The sequence below is a fragment of the Podarcis raffonei genome, chromosome Z, assembly GCF_027172205.1.
Source record: "Podarcis raffonei isolate rPodRaf1 chromosome Z, rPodRaf1.pri, whole genome shotgun sequence".
Taxonomy (NCBI): Eukaryota; Metazoa; Chordata; class Lepidosauria; order Squamata; family Lacertidae; genus Podarcis; species Podarcis raffonei.
Window position 1 is genome coordinate 10,835 of NC_070621.1, and position 14,062 is coordinate 24,896.

At 46.5% G+C, this 14,062-nt stretch overlaps 1 long non-coding RNA gene across 2 annotated transcripts; it reads right to left on the reverse strand.

Annotated features, from left to right (window-relative positions):
* Positions 1-479: 479 nt before the first annotated feature.
* On the reverse strand, positions 480-11,038 carry LOC128406609 (uncharacterized). 2 transcript variants are annotated; one of them, XR_008328539.1, is made up of 3 exons: positions 10,746-10,940; positions 9,706-9,796; positions 480-1,541 (listed from the first exon to the last, which is right to left on the reverse strand). It is a non-coding gene; the product is annotated as an uncharacterized LOC128406609 (long non-coding RNA). The 2 variants fall into 2 exon arrangements; XR_008328540.1 differs by lacking the exon at positions 10,746-10,940 and adding an exon at positions 10,989-11,038 and having other exon boundaries at positions 481-1,541.
* Positions 11,039-14,062: the final 3,024 nt, after the last annotated feature.

Below are 14,062 nucleotides of genomic sequence, written 5' to 3' on the forward strand. Positions count from 1 at the left end.
ACCCTAACAATGACCCAAACCCCTAGACTTACAACAGCAGACTTACAACTTCTGACCTTTGTAAAAGGTAAAGGGACCCCTGACCGTTAGGTCCAGTCATGGACGACTCTGGGGTTACGACGCTCATCTCGCTTTATTGGCTGAGGGAGCCGGCATACAACATCCGGGTCATGTGGCCAGAAGGACTAAGCCGCTTCTGGGAAACCAGAGCAGCGCAGAAACGCCGTTTACCTTCCTGCCAGAGCGGTACCTATTAATCTACTTGCACTCTGACGTGCTTTCAAACTGCTATGTTGGCAGGAGCAGAAACCCTATAATGGGAACTCACCCCGTGGCGGGGATTCGAACCGCCGACCTTCTGATCGGCAAGTCCTAGGCTCTGTGGTTTAACCCACAGCTCGACCCGCGTCCCATAACTTAAAGGAATGTTTCTTCTTTCTGAAGCACATTCCAAAAGAATCCTATGATGGTGTATATGTCTACATCTGGAAGGGACCTCAAGGATCATCCAGCCCAGCCCACTGCAAGGCAGAAATATGCAGGAGAACCACCAACCTTGGTTGTGATGTCACTGTTACCCTATAAAATGGCACTTTTAAGGCACTTTAAACTGCAGCTGCAAGTTGCGCCATGAAGCACACCTTGCCATCCCCTTTTGCTGACTGGGAGCGGAGGAGGTGCTGCTTACAGTCTCCCCAGGAGCATTTCAACAGTCAGGAGGCCTGAAGCCTTCGGGGGGATTGTACATCTGCTAAGAACATTTATACCTCCAGAAAAGGAAACAACCATGAGCCTACTCTAAGGGAACGCTCATAAGTGTATAAAGTGTTTTTTCTTTAAAACACCTCTCTTAGCACTACAAACTGCTGCAAATTTCCAAAACGCATACATATGTGCCAGTATTTGTCAATGTAATGATTCAACTGGCTTTTGGTTTCGGCCCCTGTTGCAGGGGCTCAGCCCACTTAGTCTCCTGCCATTGGGGCTCCCAGCCTATATGCATAGCAGGTGAAAGTCTTAAATCTTTGCACAGTTGATTTTTAAGGGCTGACACACACAAACACACCCCAAAACTGCATTAAGAGATTAGTAAATGCTAGGGTTTCAATATCTGGAGACGTGGGAAAATGCAATCTCCCGGACCATCGAGGAATAGACTGTTCTCTGGGAGGCTGCCAGGGTTACGGGTGTGAGGATAGGAAAAGAAACTAGTCAAGCAGCTGTTTGAGCTGAAATCCACCTTTGGAGAAGTCAGGCTGCACCTCTGGAAAGGGCCAGGCCTTGTGGAAGTGTAGGAACTGTGCGGTCTTACCGATTTAGAGAGATAGCTAGGTATTTCCCACCGTTCCCTTTGCTCCTTGCGGCTAAGAAGCTTTTCCGGTGGATGGAAGTGGACTTAGGCAGATGTAGCATTCGACATTAAGGAATAAAGCAGAGCCCATACAGGCAACCCATCTTTTTCCACTGCTGCCTTGCCTCTTTTTCTCCTCTTTCCTTTCGCTGCCACGCTGCTGGGCGAATCAGGTGTTTGGTTAAAGGAGCTGTTTAGATCTTGTCTCAAAAGATCCCCTTTCCCCCTCTCGCCACTCTTCTCCCTCCCTTTGTCACGCAAAACTGCCCCCTTCCTTCTCCTCCCCCTTTTTGGGATCACGAATTCAGCACGGCCCATAGAGACCTGAGAAATAACGGGGGGGGGGGCAGATTTTTTCTAGAACTCAAAGAGGGGTCCGTGTAAAAATAGGCACCAAGCTCAAATTAACGTGCAAGGAGTAAGGTAACTCACAGGAAGTGAGGCTACTTTCCCATCATACAAGTAACTTTAAGGAATTCTATTTCTGTTTCTGAAGCCCGTTCCAAAGAATAATGATGGTATATAAACCTCTGGAAGGGACCCCAAGGGTCATCCAGCTCAACCCGCTGCATCGCAGGAGTCCCTTACAGGGAACAATCCTGCAACCTTGGTTGTGCAGCAAAGATTTATATGCTGCATTTATATCTAATATCTGGAAGGGACCTCAAGGGTCATCCAGCCCAGCCCACGGCAAGGCAGGAATATGCAGGAGAACCACCACCAACCTTGACTGTGATGTCAGTGTTGCCCTATGAAAGGGCACTTTTAAAGCACTTTAAACTGCAGCTGCAAGTTGCGCCATGAAGCACACCTTGCCATCCCCTTTTGCTGACTGGGAGCGGAGGAGGTGCTGCTTACAGTCTCCCCAGGAGCATTTCAACAGTCAGGAGGAGGCCTGAAGCCTTTGGGGTGATTGTACATCTGCTAAGAACATTTATACCTCCAGAAAAGGAAACAACCATGAGCCTGCTCTAAGGGAACACTTATGAGTGTATAAAGTGTTTTTTCTTTAAAACACCTCTCTTACATTACAAACTGCTGCAAATTTCCAAAACGTATACATACGTGCCAGTATTTATCAATGTAAATGATTCAATTGGCTTTTATTTTTGGCCCCTGTTGCAGGGGCTCAGCCCACTTAGTCTCCTGCCATTGGGGCTCCCAGCCTATATGCATAGCGGGGGACAGGCTTAAATCTTTGCACCATTGATTTTTAAGGGCTGGCACACACAAACACACCCCAAAACTGTATTAAGAGACTAGTAAATGCTAGGGTTTCGTTTTTTTGAGCGACCGTGAAAAAATACAATCTCCCTGACCATCGAGGAATAGAGACTGTTCTCTGGGAGGATTTGAGGATAGGAAAAAAGACTTGTCAAGCCGCTGTTTGAGCTGAAATCCACCTTTGGAGAAGTCAGGCTGCACCTCTGGAAAGGGCCAGGCCTTGTGGAGGTGTAGGGACTCTGCGGTCTTACCGATTTAGAGAGATAGCTAGGTATTTCCCACTGTTCCCTTTCCTCCTTGCTGCTAAGAAGCTTTTCCAGTGGATGGAAGTGGACTTAGGCAGATGTAGCATTCGACATTAAGGAATAAAGCAGAGCCCATACAGGCAACCCATCTTTTTCCACTGCTGCCTTGCCTCTTTTTCTTCTCTTTCCTTTCGCTGCCAAGCTGCTGGGTGAATCAGGTGTTTGGTTAAACAAGCTGTTTGGGACTTGTCTCAAAAGATCCTCTTTCCACCTCTCACCCCACAAGGCAGCAACTCCCTCTGTATGGTGAAACTTCCCCCTTCCTTCTCCCCCTTTTAGGGAGCAGGAATTCAGCACGCCCCATAGAGACCTGAGAAATAACGGGGGGGGGGGGGGGGACAGGCACAGGATCTGCAAGCTCCAATTAAGGTACAAGGAAGAATAAGGGAGCTCACAGGAAGTGAGGCAACTTTCCCATCATACAAGTAACTTTAAGGAACGCTATTTCTCTTTCTTCTTTCTGAAGCCCTTTCCAAAGAACAACGATGGTATGTAAACCTCTTGAAGGGACCCCAAGGGTCATCCAGTACAACCCGCTGTATCGCAGGAACATGCAGGAGTCCCTTATGGGGATAAATCCTAACACCTTGGTTGTGCAGCAAAAGTTGCCCTCTTAAATGGCACTTTGAAGGCTACTTCAGGGATCCCCACCTCTCCTGCAGCTGCAAGTTCAGCCAGGAAGCCAACATGGCCATCCACTATTCTTGACTGGAAACAGAGGATGTGCTGCTTACATCCTCCCTGGGAGCATTAAGGTAAAGGGACCCGACCATTAGGTCCAGTTACGGACAGAGCCGGCGTACACATGACTAAGCCGCTTGTGCCGAACCAGAACAGCGCACAGTAATGCCGTTTAACAGCCCGCCGGAGCGGTGCCCATTTATCTACTTGCACTTTAATGTGCATTCGAACTGCTAGGTTGGCAGGAGCAGGGACCCTGCAAAGGGAGCTCACTCCGTTGCGGGGATTCGAACTGCCAACCGTCTGATCGCCAAGTCCTAGGCTCTGTGGTTTAACCAACAGGGCCACCTATATCCCGTAACTTAAAGGAGCGTTTCTTCGGTCTGAACCACATTCCAAAGAATCCTATGATGCTGCATTTATATCTATATCTGGAAGGGACCCCAAAGGTCATCCAGCACAGCCCACTGCAAGGCAGGAATATGCAGGAGAACCACCACCAACTTTAGTTGTGCTGTCAGTGTTACCCTATGAAAGGGCACTTTTAAGGGAACTTAAACTGCAGCTGCAAGTTGCGCCATGAAGCACACCTTGCCATCCCCTTTTGCTGACTGGGAGCGGAGGAGGTGCTGCTTACAGTCTCCCCAGGAGCATTTCAACAGTCAGGAGGAGGCCTGAAGCCTTTGGGGTGATTGTACATCTGCTAAGAACATTTATACCTCCAGAAAAAGGAAACCACCATGAGCCTGCTCTAAGGGAATGCTCATGGGTGTATAAAGTGTTTTTTCTTTAAAACACCTCTCTTAACGTTACAAACTGCTCCAAATTTCCAAAATGCATATATACGTGCCAGTATTTGTCAATGTAAATGATTCAACTGGCTTTGGGTTTTGGCCCCTGTTGCAGGAGCTCAGCCCACTTAAGTCTTGTGCCATTGGGGCTACCAGCCTAGGCGCATAGCGGGGGACAGGCTTAAATCTTTGCAGTTGATTTTTAAGGGCTGACACACACAAACACCCCCCAAAACTGCATTAAGAGATTAGTAAATGCTAGGGTTTCACTATCTGGAGAGACGTGGGAAAATACAATCTCCCTGACCATCGAGGGATAGAGACTGTTCTCCGGGAGGCTACCAGGGTTATGGGTGTGAGGATAGGAAAAGAGACTTTTCAACCAGCTGTTTGAGCTGAAATCCACCTTTAGAGAAGGCAGGCTGCACCTCTGGAAAGGACTAGGCCTTGTGGAAGTGTAGGAACTGTGCGGTCTTACCGATTTAGAGAGATAGCTAGGTATTTCCCACCGTTCCCTTGGCTCCTTGCGGCTAAGAAGCTTTTCCGGTGGATGGAAGTGGACTTAGGCAGATGTAGCATTCGACATTAAGGAATAAAGCAGAGCCCATACAGGCAACCCATCTTTTTCCACTGCTGCCTTGCCTCTTTTTCTTCTCTTTCCTTTCACTGCCGCGCTGCTAGGCGAATCAGGTGTTTGGTTAAAGGAGGTGTTTGGATCTCGTCTCAAAAGATCCCCTTTCCCCCTCTCGCCACTCTTCTCCCTCCCTTTGTCACGCAAAACTGCCCCCTTCCTTCTCCTTCCACTTTTTGGGAGCAGGAATTCAGCATGGCCCATAGAGACCTGAGAAGTAACAGGGGGGCAGATTTTTTCAAGAACTGAAAGAGGGGTCTGTGTAAAAACATGCACAGGATCCACCAAGCTCAAATTAATGTGAAGGAATAATAAGGGAGCTCACAGGACGCGAGGCGACTTTCCCATCATACAACTAACTTTAAGGAACGCTATTTCTCTTTCTTCTTTCTGAAGCCCTTTCCAAAGAATGATGATGGTATATAAACCTCTGGAAGGGACCCCAAGGGTCATCCAGTCCAACCCATTGCATCGCAGGAGTCCCTTACGGGGAACAACCCTGCAACCTTGGTTGTGCAGCAAATGATGCTCTCTTAAATGGCACACCTCTCCTGCAGCTGCAAGGTCCACCATGAAGCCAACATGGCCATCACTATTCTTGACTGGAAACAGAGGAAGTGCTGCTTACATCCTCCCTGGGAGCATTTCAACAGTCAGGGGGAGGCCCTGACCCTGACCCCTAAGCCTAACCCCAAGCCTCTCCCTAAACCCATCCCTAACAATGACGCTAGACTTACAACAGCAGACTTACAACTTCTGACCTTTGTAAAAGGTAAAGGGACCCCTGACCATTAGGTCCAGCCGTGGCCGACTCTGGGATTGCAACCCTTATCTCGCTTTATGGCTTAGTCATGTGGCCAGCATGACTAAGCCGCTTCTGGCGAACCAGAGCAGCGCACAGAAACGCCGTTTACCTTCCTGCTGGAGCAGTACCTATTTTTCTTCTTGCACTTTGAAGTGCTTTCGAACTGCAAGTTGGCAGGAGTAGGGACTGAGCAACAAACCGCTGACCTTCTGATCCGCAAGTCCTAGGCTCTGTGGTTTAACCCACAGCGCCACCCTCGTCCCTTCTTTCTGACCTTTGACCCTTAGTTAAAAACTAGATATTCCGTGGCCTTCTTTACTCCAACCCCAAATTGTCTAGGTTGTTGTGCACCTGTCTAGAAGTACCAAACATCTCATAAAGAGATTTTTCTGCACCTGCGGCCTCAGGTGTGCATTGCAGTCCCAAAACAAAACTGTCTTCCTGAACCTGGGGTTAGGGGAATTAGCGAAGTTAGGGTATAAGGACTATACTTTTTGGGAAGCCTGTTGGGAAGTGGTTGGCCATAATACAACTAACCAGGAGGTATGTTTTTCTGTTTCTTCTTTGTGTGGCACTTTCCAGCTCTTAGGAATATGCAGGCGTCCCTTATGGAGATCCCCCTGCAACCTTGGTGTTCACAGTACCAAAAGGTGGTAGCATTTAACTGTTAGGTGTCACAGCCTAAAGTGAGGAAACTTTGCCGTCGTAAAGGTAAAAGGACCCCTGACCATTAGGTCCAGTCGTGACCGACTCTGGGGTTGCAGCGCTCATCTCGCTTTACTGGCCGAGGGAGCCAGTGTACAGCTTCCGGGGAACCAGAGCAGCGCACGGAACCGCCGTTAACCTTCCTGCCAGAGCATTTATCTACTTGCACTTTGACGTGCTATCAAACTGCTAGGTTGGCAGGAGCAGGGAGCCAGCAACGGGAGCTCACCCCATGGCGGGGATTCGAACCGCTGACCTTCTGTTCGGCAAGTCTTAGGCTCTATGGTTTAACCCACAGTGCCACCTGCGTCCCACAACTTAGAGGAATGCTATTTCTGTTTCTTCTTTCTGAAGCACATTCCAAAGAATCCTATGATGCTGCATATATATCTGGAAAGGACCCCAAGGGTCATCCAGTCCAACCTGCTGCATCGCAGGAACGTGCAGAAGTCCCTTATGGGGAACCATCCCGCAACCTTGGTTGTGCAGCAAATGTTGTTCTCTTAAGTGGCACACCTCTCCTGCAGCTGCAAGTGCAGCCATGAAGCCAACATGGCCATCACTATTCTTGACTGGAAACAGAGGAAGTCCTGCTTACATCCTCCCCGGGAGCATTTCAACAGTCAAGAGGAGGCCCTGACCCTGACCCCTAAGTCTAACCCCAAGCCTCTCCCTAACCGACCCTAATAATGACCCAACCCCCAACCGCTACACTTACAACAGCAGACTTACAACTTCTGACCTTTGTAAAAGGTAAAGGTAAAGGAACTCCTGACCATTAGGTCCAGTCGTGGCCGACTCTGGGGTTGCAGTGCACATCTCACTTTAATAGCCGGCACACAGCTTCCGGCTCATGGGGCCAGCATGACTAAGCCGCTTCTGGCGAACCAGAGCAGCGCACAGAAACGCCGTTGACCTTCCTGCCGGAGCGCTACCCATTTATCTCCTTGCACTTTGATCTGCTTTCAAGTTGCTAGGTTGGCAGGAGCAGGGAGCCTGCAAAGGGAGCTCACCCCAGCGCATCCGAACCGCCAACCTTCTGATCGGCAAGACCTAAGCTCTGTGGTTTAACCCACGGCGCCACCTGCTTTCTGACCTTTGATCACTAGTTAAAAACTAGACTTTCCGTGGCCTTCTTTAATCCAACCCCAAATTGTCCAGGTTGTTGTACACCTGGCTAGAAGTAGCATTTTCATTAGGGAAAACATCTCATAAAGAGATTTTTCTGCACCTGCGGCCTCAGGTGTGCATTGCAGGGCAGTCCCAAAACAAAACTGACTTTGTGACCCAGGGGTTAGAGGAATTAGGGAATTTAGGGTATAAAGACTATACCTTTTTGGAAGCCTGTTTATTCTGTCTCGTTTCTACAGTTGTGTATGCACTGCACACTGGTTTTGGTGAAGAAAACCCTCACCCCTTCATACCCAGAAGATCCCTGGACAATTTGGCTCTTACCGTTCTCTGTATGGGTGCTGCTCCTCTTCCGGGCAGGCGCTGAAGGTGGGACCTTGTCCACCATGATTAGGTAGGGAAGACAGATTAGGGGGGAGAAGGTAGAGTGTTCCTTCTATCTCCCCCTTCTGCCCTGAAGTGTGTGCAGAGAATCCCACTCATTTCAGGAATCCTCGTTTTCCCCCACCCTTTCGTTTTCCATGCCTAAGTAGGCTTATGCACGAAACATATGGGTGATAATAAATCCACAAAATCTGACATTAAAGAACACAGCAAACCTGTGGGCCTGATTTCTTTCAGATGAACTGAAAGACTAGGAGTATAAAACAAGCACAATAAAGTAGCAGGCTGGGAAGGGGAAGTTGTTCGCCATCATACAACTAACCGGGAGGTACGTTTTCCTGTTTCTTCTTTGTGTGGCACTTTGCAGCTCTTAGAAATATGCAGGCATCCCTTATGGAGATCCCCCTGCAACCTTGGTGCTCACAGTACCAAAAGGTGGTAGCATTTAACTGTTAGGTATCACAGCCTGAACTGAGGCAACTTTGCCATCATATAACTAACTTAAACGAATGTTATTTCTGTTTCTTCTTTCTGAAGCACATTCCAAAAGAATCCTATGATGGTGTATATGTCTACATCTGGAAGGGACCTCAAGGGTCATCCAGTCCAACCCACTGCAAGGCAGGAATATGCAGGAGAACCACCAACCTTGGTTGTGCTGTCAGTCTTGTCCTATGAAATGGCACTTTTAAGGCACTTTAAATGGCAGTTGCAAGTTGCACCATGAAGCACACCTTGCCATCCCCTTTTGCTGACCGGGAGCGGAGGAGGTGCTGCTTACAGTCTCCCCAGGAGCATTTCAACAGTCAGGAGGAGGCCTGAAGCTTCACAAAGCTTCACAATGAAACAACAATGAGCCTGCTCTAAGGGAATGCTCATGAGTGTATAAAGTGCTTTTCTTGAGAGCACCTCTCTTGACATTGCAAGCTGATGCAAGTGTCCAAAACTGGTGTGAAGTTGCTGGTTTGTAAATATTAAATATTCCTACTTTATTGATCTGAATTACTCAAATGGCTTCTAGTGCTGGCCACTACAGCAGGGGCTGGTCCCCATTTCTTCTTCTGGTGTTCAATTCAGAGTATCTGCTCAAAAAATCAAACAGAAAGCAATGGTGGGTTGCCATGAAGGCTGGGGCGAGAGGGCAAACTGGGTCTTCTAGACCCAAACTGGGTTTAGGGATGCTCCATTAGACAAATCAGCCAGCTCACTGCCTCTCTAATTCACTGGGCTTGCTTGCAAATTAATTATCTTTTTTAATTTATGCCTCTTCCAAAGCATTTATCTTAAGATTTAACGTGCAAGTGTACCACTTTGGGATGCTAATTAATCTCCGCTTGGATTATGTGGATAAATCGATAGGTGAAAGAATCGGTGCCTTGAGTAATTACCTGGTTAAAGCAATGGTTCATCTGAAGAAATTAAGTTTCCAACACATTGCTTTGTCACCTTTCAATAGCCTAACAAGAACAGGAAAAAGGAGACAAACCTCACCAACATGGGTGAAGCCAGGAGGTGCTAGCCTACCCCAATCAAATAAATAAAATTATTTTACTGTATTTTTACTGTACTGTACTGTGGTGGTTAGGGGGGTGAGGCCAAGCCCCACTTGGTTGGGTGTGGTATATCAGGAGTGGGGTTGTTTAAAAATGTTCCTATATGTTATATGTTAATATGTCTTTCTATTTTTTCCCTTTTACCTTCATGACTTTTCCTCCATCTCCTCTTCTCCCTTCATCACGCGAAGTTTCCTCCTCCTCCTTTTCAGAACAGGAATTCAGCAGAGCAGACCTAAGAAATATCAATAATGTCCATTATTTTCACAAGAAGGGAAAGAGGGGTCCACGTCAAAGCAAACATATAATATGTCCAGCACAGATTGCAGTGGAAGAAAGAATCAAGTGGGAAAGGAGACATCATACGACTAACTGGAAGAAATGTGTTTTTCTTCTTTATTTTTTCTTGTTTATTCTTGTTTCTTCTTTCTAAAGCACTTCCCCAAGAATCATATAATGGTGCATCTAGCTGGAAGGGACCCCAAGGGTCATCCAGTCCAACCCGCTTCAAGGCAGGAATCTGTGAAGGAACCACAAGGGTTCAATTAATAATAATAAAAATAGTAATAATTGAAAGAATTGGGATCTTGAGGAATTAGCTGGTTACAAAACCAGCAGTGCTTTATCTGAACACTGTTCAGGTACAGTTTCCAAGACATTAAAGGCGGCCTGAGGGGGAAAGCAAGGGAGATCTTATTTTATATAAAGAATAAATTATGATTATTATCACAGCCAGTTACTCTGGAGTTGCTTCTCCCCCCAATTCAAATAAATAAAAATAATATAGTGTTAATGCTTAGGGGGGAAGAGGCCATGTCCCACTTGCGTGGGTGTAATTTATAATAATAATAATAATTTAACATTTAATGATAATAATAATGAATTACTCTTTCCCAGCCACCAAGAGAATATTTTTTAAAAAATGATAAAACGTAATATACTACAAAATTCCCTCACTTTTATAATAACAACAATAATAAAATTAATGATAATAATGTATTACTCTTTCCCAGCCACCAACAGAAAATTTAAAAAAGACAAAACGTCATATATTACAAACTTCCCTCACCTTTTTATAATAATAATTTAAAAATTAATGATTATAATAATGTATTACTCTTTCCCAGCCACCGACAGAAAATTTAAAAAGCGATAAAACATAATATACTACAAACTTCCCTCACCTTTTTACAATAAGAACCATTATAATAATGCTAACAATTTAAAAATGAAGGATAATCCTCATTTATTCCCCTTCCCCAACAGATTATTAAAAAATTCGACAAAACGTAATATATTACAAACTTCACTCAGGTTTTCTAATAATAATAAGAATAATAATTTAAAAATCAATGATGATAATCCTTTATTATTATTTCCCGCCAACTCCCAACAGAAGACAGTATTAAAAACACGACCAAACTCACGCGCTGCCTTCGAGAAAATGGCGAGGGAAACGCTGAGGAGAAGAAGCGCCACGCGGCCGGCCACGCCCATAATGCGACCTGGGATTGGCCCAACGGACGACCTATCGCCGCCGAGTTTACTGCTGCTGCGGCTGCAGGCGCGTGCGTGGAGAGAGGGGGTTCCTGGGGCGGCCATTTTGGACGAGGGCAAAGGGACTGGAAAGAGGGGGGGAAGAAAGGGCAGAAGACGCGCCACCGCCGCCATGTTGGTGAAGGGCCGTCGGCGGCGATAGGTGGGCCTTTGGGCCAATCCCAGGCCGGGCGGTGGGCGGGGCCAGCCGTTTCCCGCTTTTTCTCCTCCCAGCTGTTTCTCAGCTACTTCGCCTCAGCTGTTTCCCACGCCCGGGACGCCGAGGCTGTTTTGGCGCCTTTTTATTACAAGAAAGGATTATTAGCAGTACTTTTTAAATTATTTTTATTTTTATTATTTTTATTATTAGAAAAGGCTTGGTGAAGTTTGCCAGTACGTTTTGTCGCGTTTTTAATATTCTGTTGGGAGTGGCTGGAGAAGGGGAATAAATGAGGATTATCCTTCCTTTTTAAATTCTTATCATTATTATAATGGTTATTCTTATAAAACTTATAAAAGTTTGTAGTATATTATGTTTTATCGTGCTTTTAAATACTCTGTTGCTGGCTGGGAAAGAGTAATAAATTATTATTATCATTAACTGTTAAATTATTATTATTATTATTATTATTATAAATCACACCCACCCAAGGGGGACACGGCCTCTTCCCCCCTAAGCATTAACAGTATAGTATTTTTATTTATTTGAATTGGGGCGGGGAAGCTCCCCTTGGCTACCGCAACTCCAGAGGAACTCAATAATTATTTATTACTTATATAAAATAAAGTGCAGATCTCCATTCCTTTCCCCCTCAGGCCGCCCTTAATGTATTGGAAACTGGACCTGAACAGTGTATTGTGCAGAAGAAGCACTGCTTGAAGCAGTTGTTTTGTAACAGCTAATTCCTCCAGATCCCAATTCCTCCACTTTTTATTAATATTATTATTATTAAATGTGGTTCCTTCCCAGATTCCTGCCTTGCGGCGGGTTGGACTGGATGACCCTTGGGGTCCCTTCCAGCTAGATGCACCATCATCATAATAATAAGAATAATTATGCAATAAAATCTAATGCAATAAAATCTATTGATTGATAATAATAATAATAGTAAATTTTATGATTCTGGGGAAAGGGCTTCAGAAAGAAGCACATTTCTTCCAGTTAATCGTCTGCTGGCTCCTTTCCCACTTGATTCTTTCTTCCACTGCAATCTGGGCTGGACATATTCGATGTCTGCTTGGTCGGGGACCCCTCTTTCCCTTCTTGGGAAAATAATCGACATTATTGATATTTCTTAGGTCTGCTCTGCTGAATTCCTGCTCTGAAAAGGAGGAGGAGGAAACTTCACCGGACGAAGGGAGAAGAGGTGGAAGAAAAGTCATGAAGGTAAAAGGGGAAAAATAGAAATTAACATCTAACACTTCAGAACATTTTTAAACCACCCCAGTCCTGATATATCACACCGACCCCCCCTAACCAGCACAGTACAGTACAGTAAAAATACAGTAAAGTGTTTTTATTGATTTGATTGGCACCTCCTGGCTTCCCCCATCTTGGGGAGGTTTGTCTCCTTTTCCTGTTCTTGTTAGGCAAAGCAATGGGTTGGAAACTGAATTTCTTCAGATGAACCATTGCTTTAACCAGGTACCATATTTTTTGCTCCATACTCGTGTAAGCAGCTCCTCTCCCACTTTCCTGCTTCAAAGCGGAGGGAATCTGGTGCAGTTGCGAGCGGAGGATCCATGGCTCCGCTTCCTTCCCTCCTCCGTGGTTGCTTTGAAACAGGGGCAGGAAAGAGATGCCGGGCAGGAAGACACAACCCCCCTTGGACCACTGGAAAGTCCACCTCAGCCTCCCCAGATTTCCTCTGAGACGGCCAGGCTAATCTCGATGGCCAGAAGAGCTGGAAACTGGCATGGGCTGTTGATTTCAAGACGAAAACATGCGCACGCGGGAAAGAAATCCTCCCAGGTTCCTGGACACAACGCATGCTTGATATTCACACAGCTTCCATGGGCGGCATTGGCAGCTGGAGGAGCAGCATGGGGAAAGAGCAAGGCCTGCTTTCAAGCTGAAGATCAGCTCTTTTGTGGGGGCCTCAAACAACCCTTTGGCTGCAAGGGGAATTCCCCCTCCCTGAATTCAGGATGTGCCTGCCCTTTCCCCGGAGCTGAAAAAGCACCTTCCAGAGGGTGATGGGAGGTGACACAGTCGTCTTCCAGGTGTGCAAAGAACCACCCTCGCCACACGAAACGGGACAGCAAGCCTCACGCCCAGATCTGAACCATAAAGGGGAACCTGGGAAGCTGCCTTATATGGAGTCGGACCCACTACTCCATCTAGCTCAGGAATGTCAACACTGACTGGCAGCAGCTTGCCAGAGTTTCAGGCCTGGAGAAGCGGGGATTGAGCGTGTGGTGTTCTGCAGGCAAAGCCACTGAGGTTACAGCTCTTCCCTTGAAAAACAAACTAAGATTGTAGTCCCATCTGCCTCTACTCCAACGTAAATCGGAGCCAGGGCACACAATATCAGATTGGGGCAACTAAAACTATGAAAATGGGCTTACAGATCTTGAGTTTCTGACACTGCTCAACCGCATACTCAATCAAATGTGGATGCCAAACAAATGGACTTTGTGGTTAACCCTGAAGCCTGTCTCTTTCTCTAGAAGGCGTCTGCTGGGCGTTTGCGCTGCCTCCCTTGGTTCTCCCGGCCTGATGCGTTTTGGGGCTTGACTGGTCCTGGAGTATTGCAGTTGCTCTGGCCATTTCTCCGACTCATCCTTGAAACAGCCTGGAGAGATATCCTGTAAGTCCCACTTCCTCTGGCCGTATTACCGGTAATTGCCACACGAGGGCACTGTTTATTTTCCTATCCAGGTCTATTCCAGTAATTACCACACAAGGTCGCTGTTTATTTTCCTATTGAGGTCTATTCCAGTATTGGCCACACGAGGGCACTGT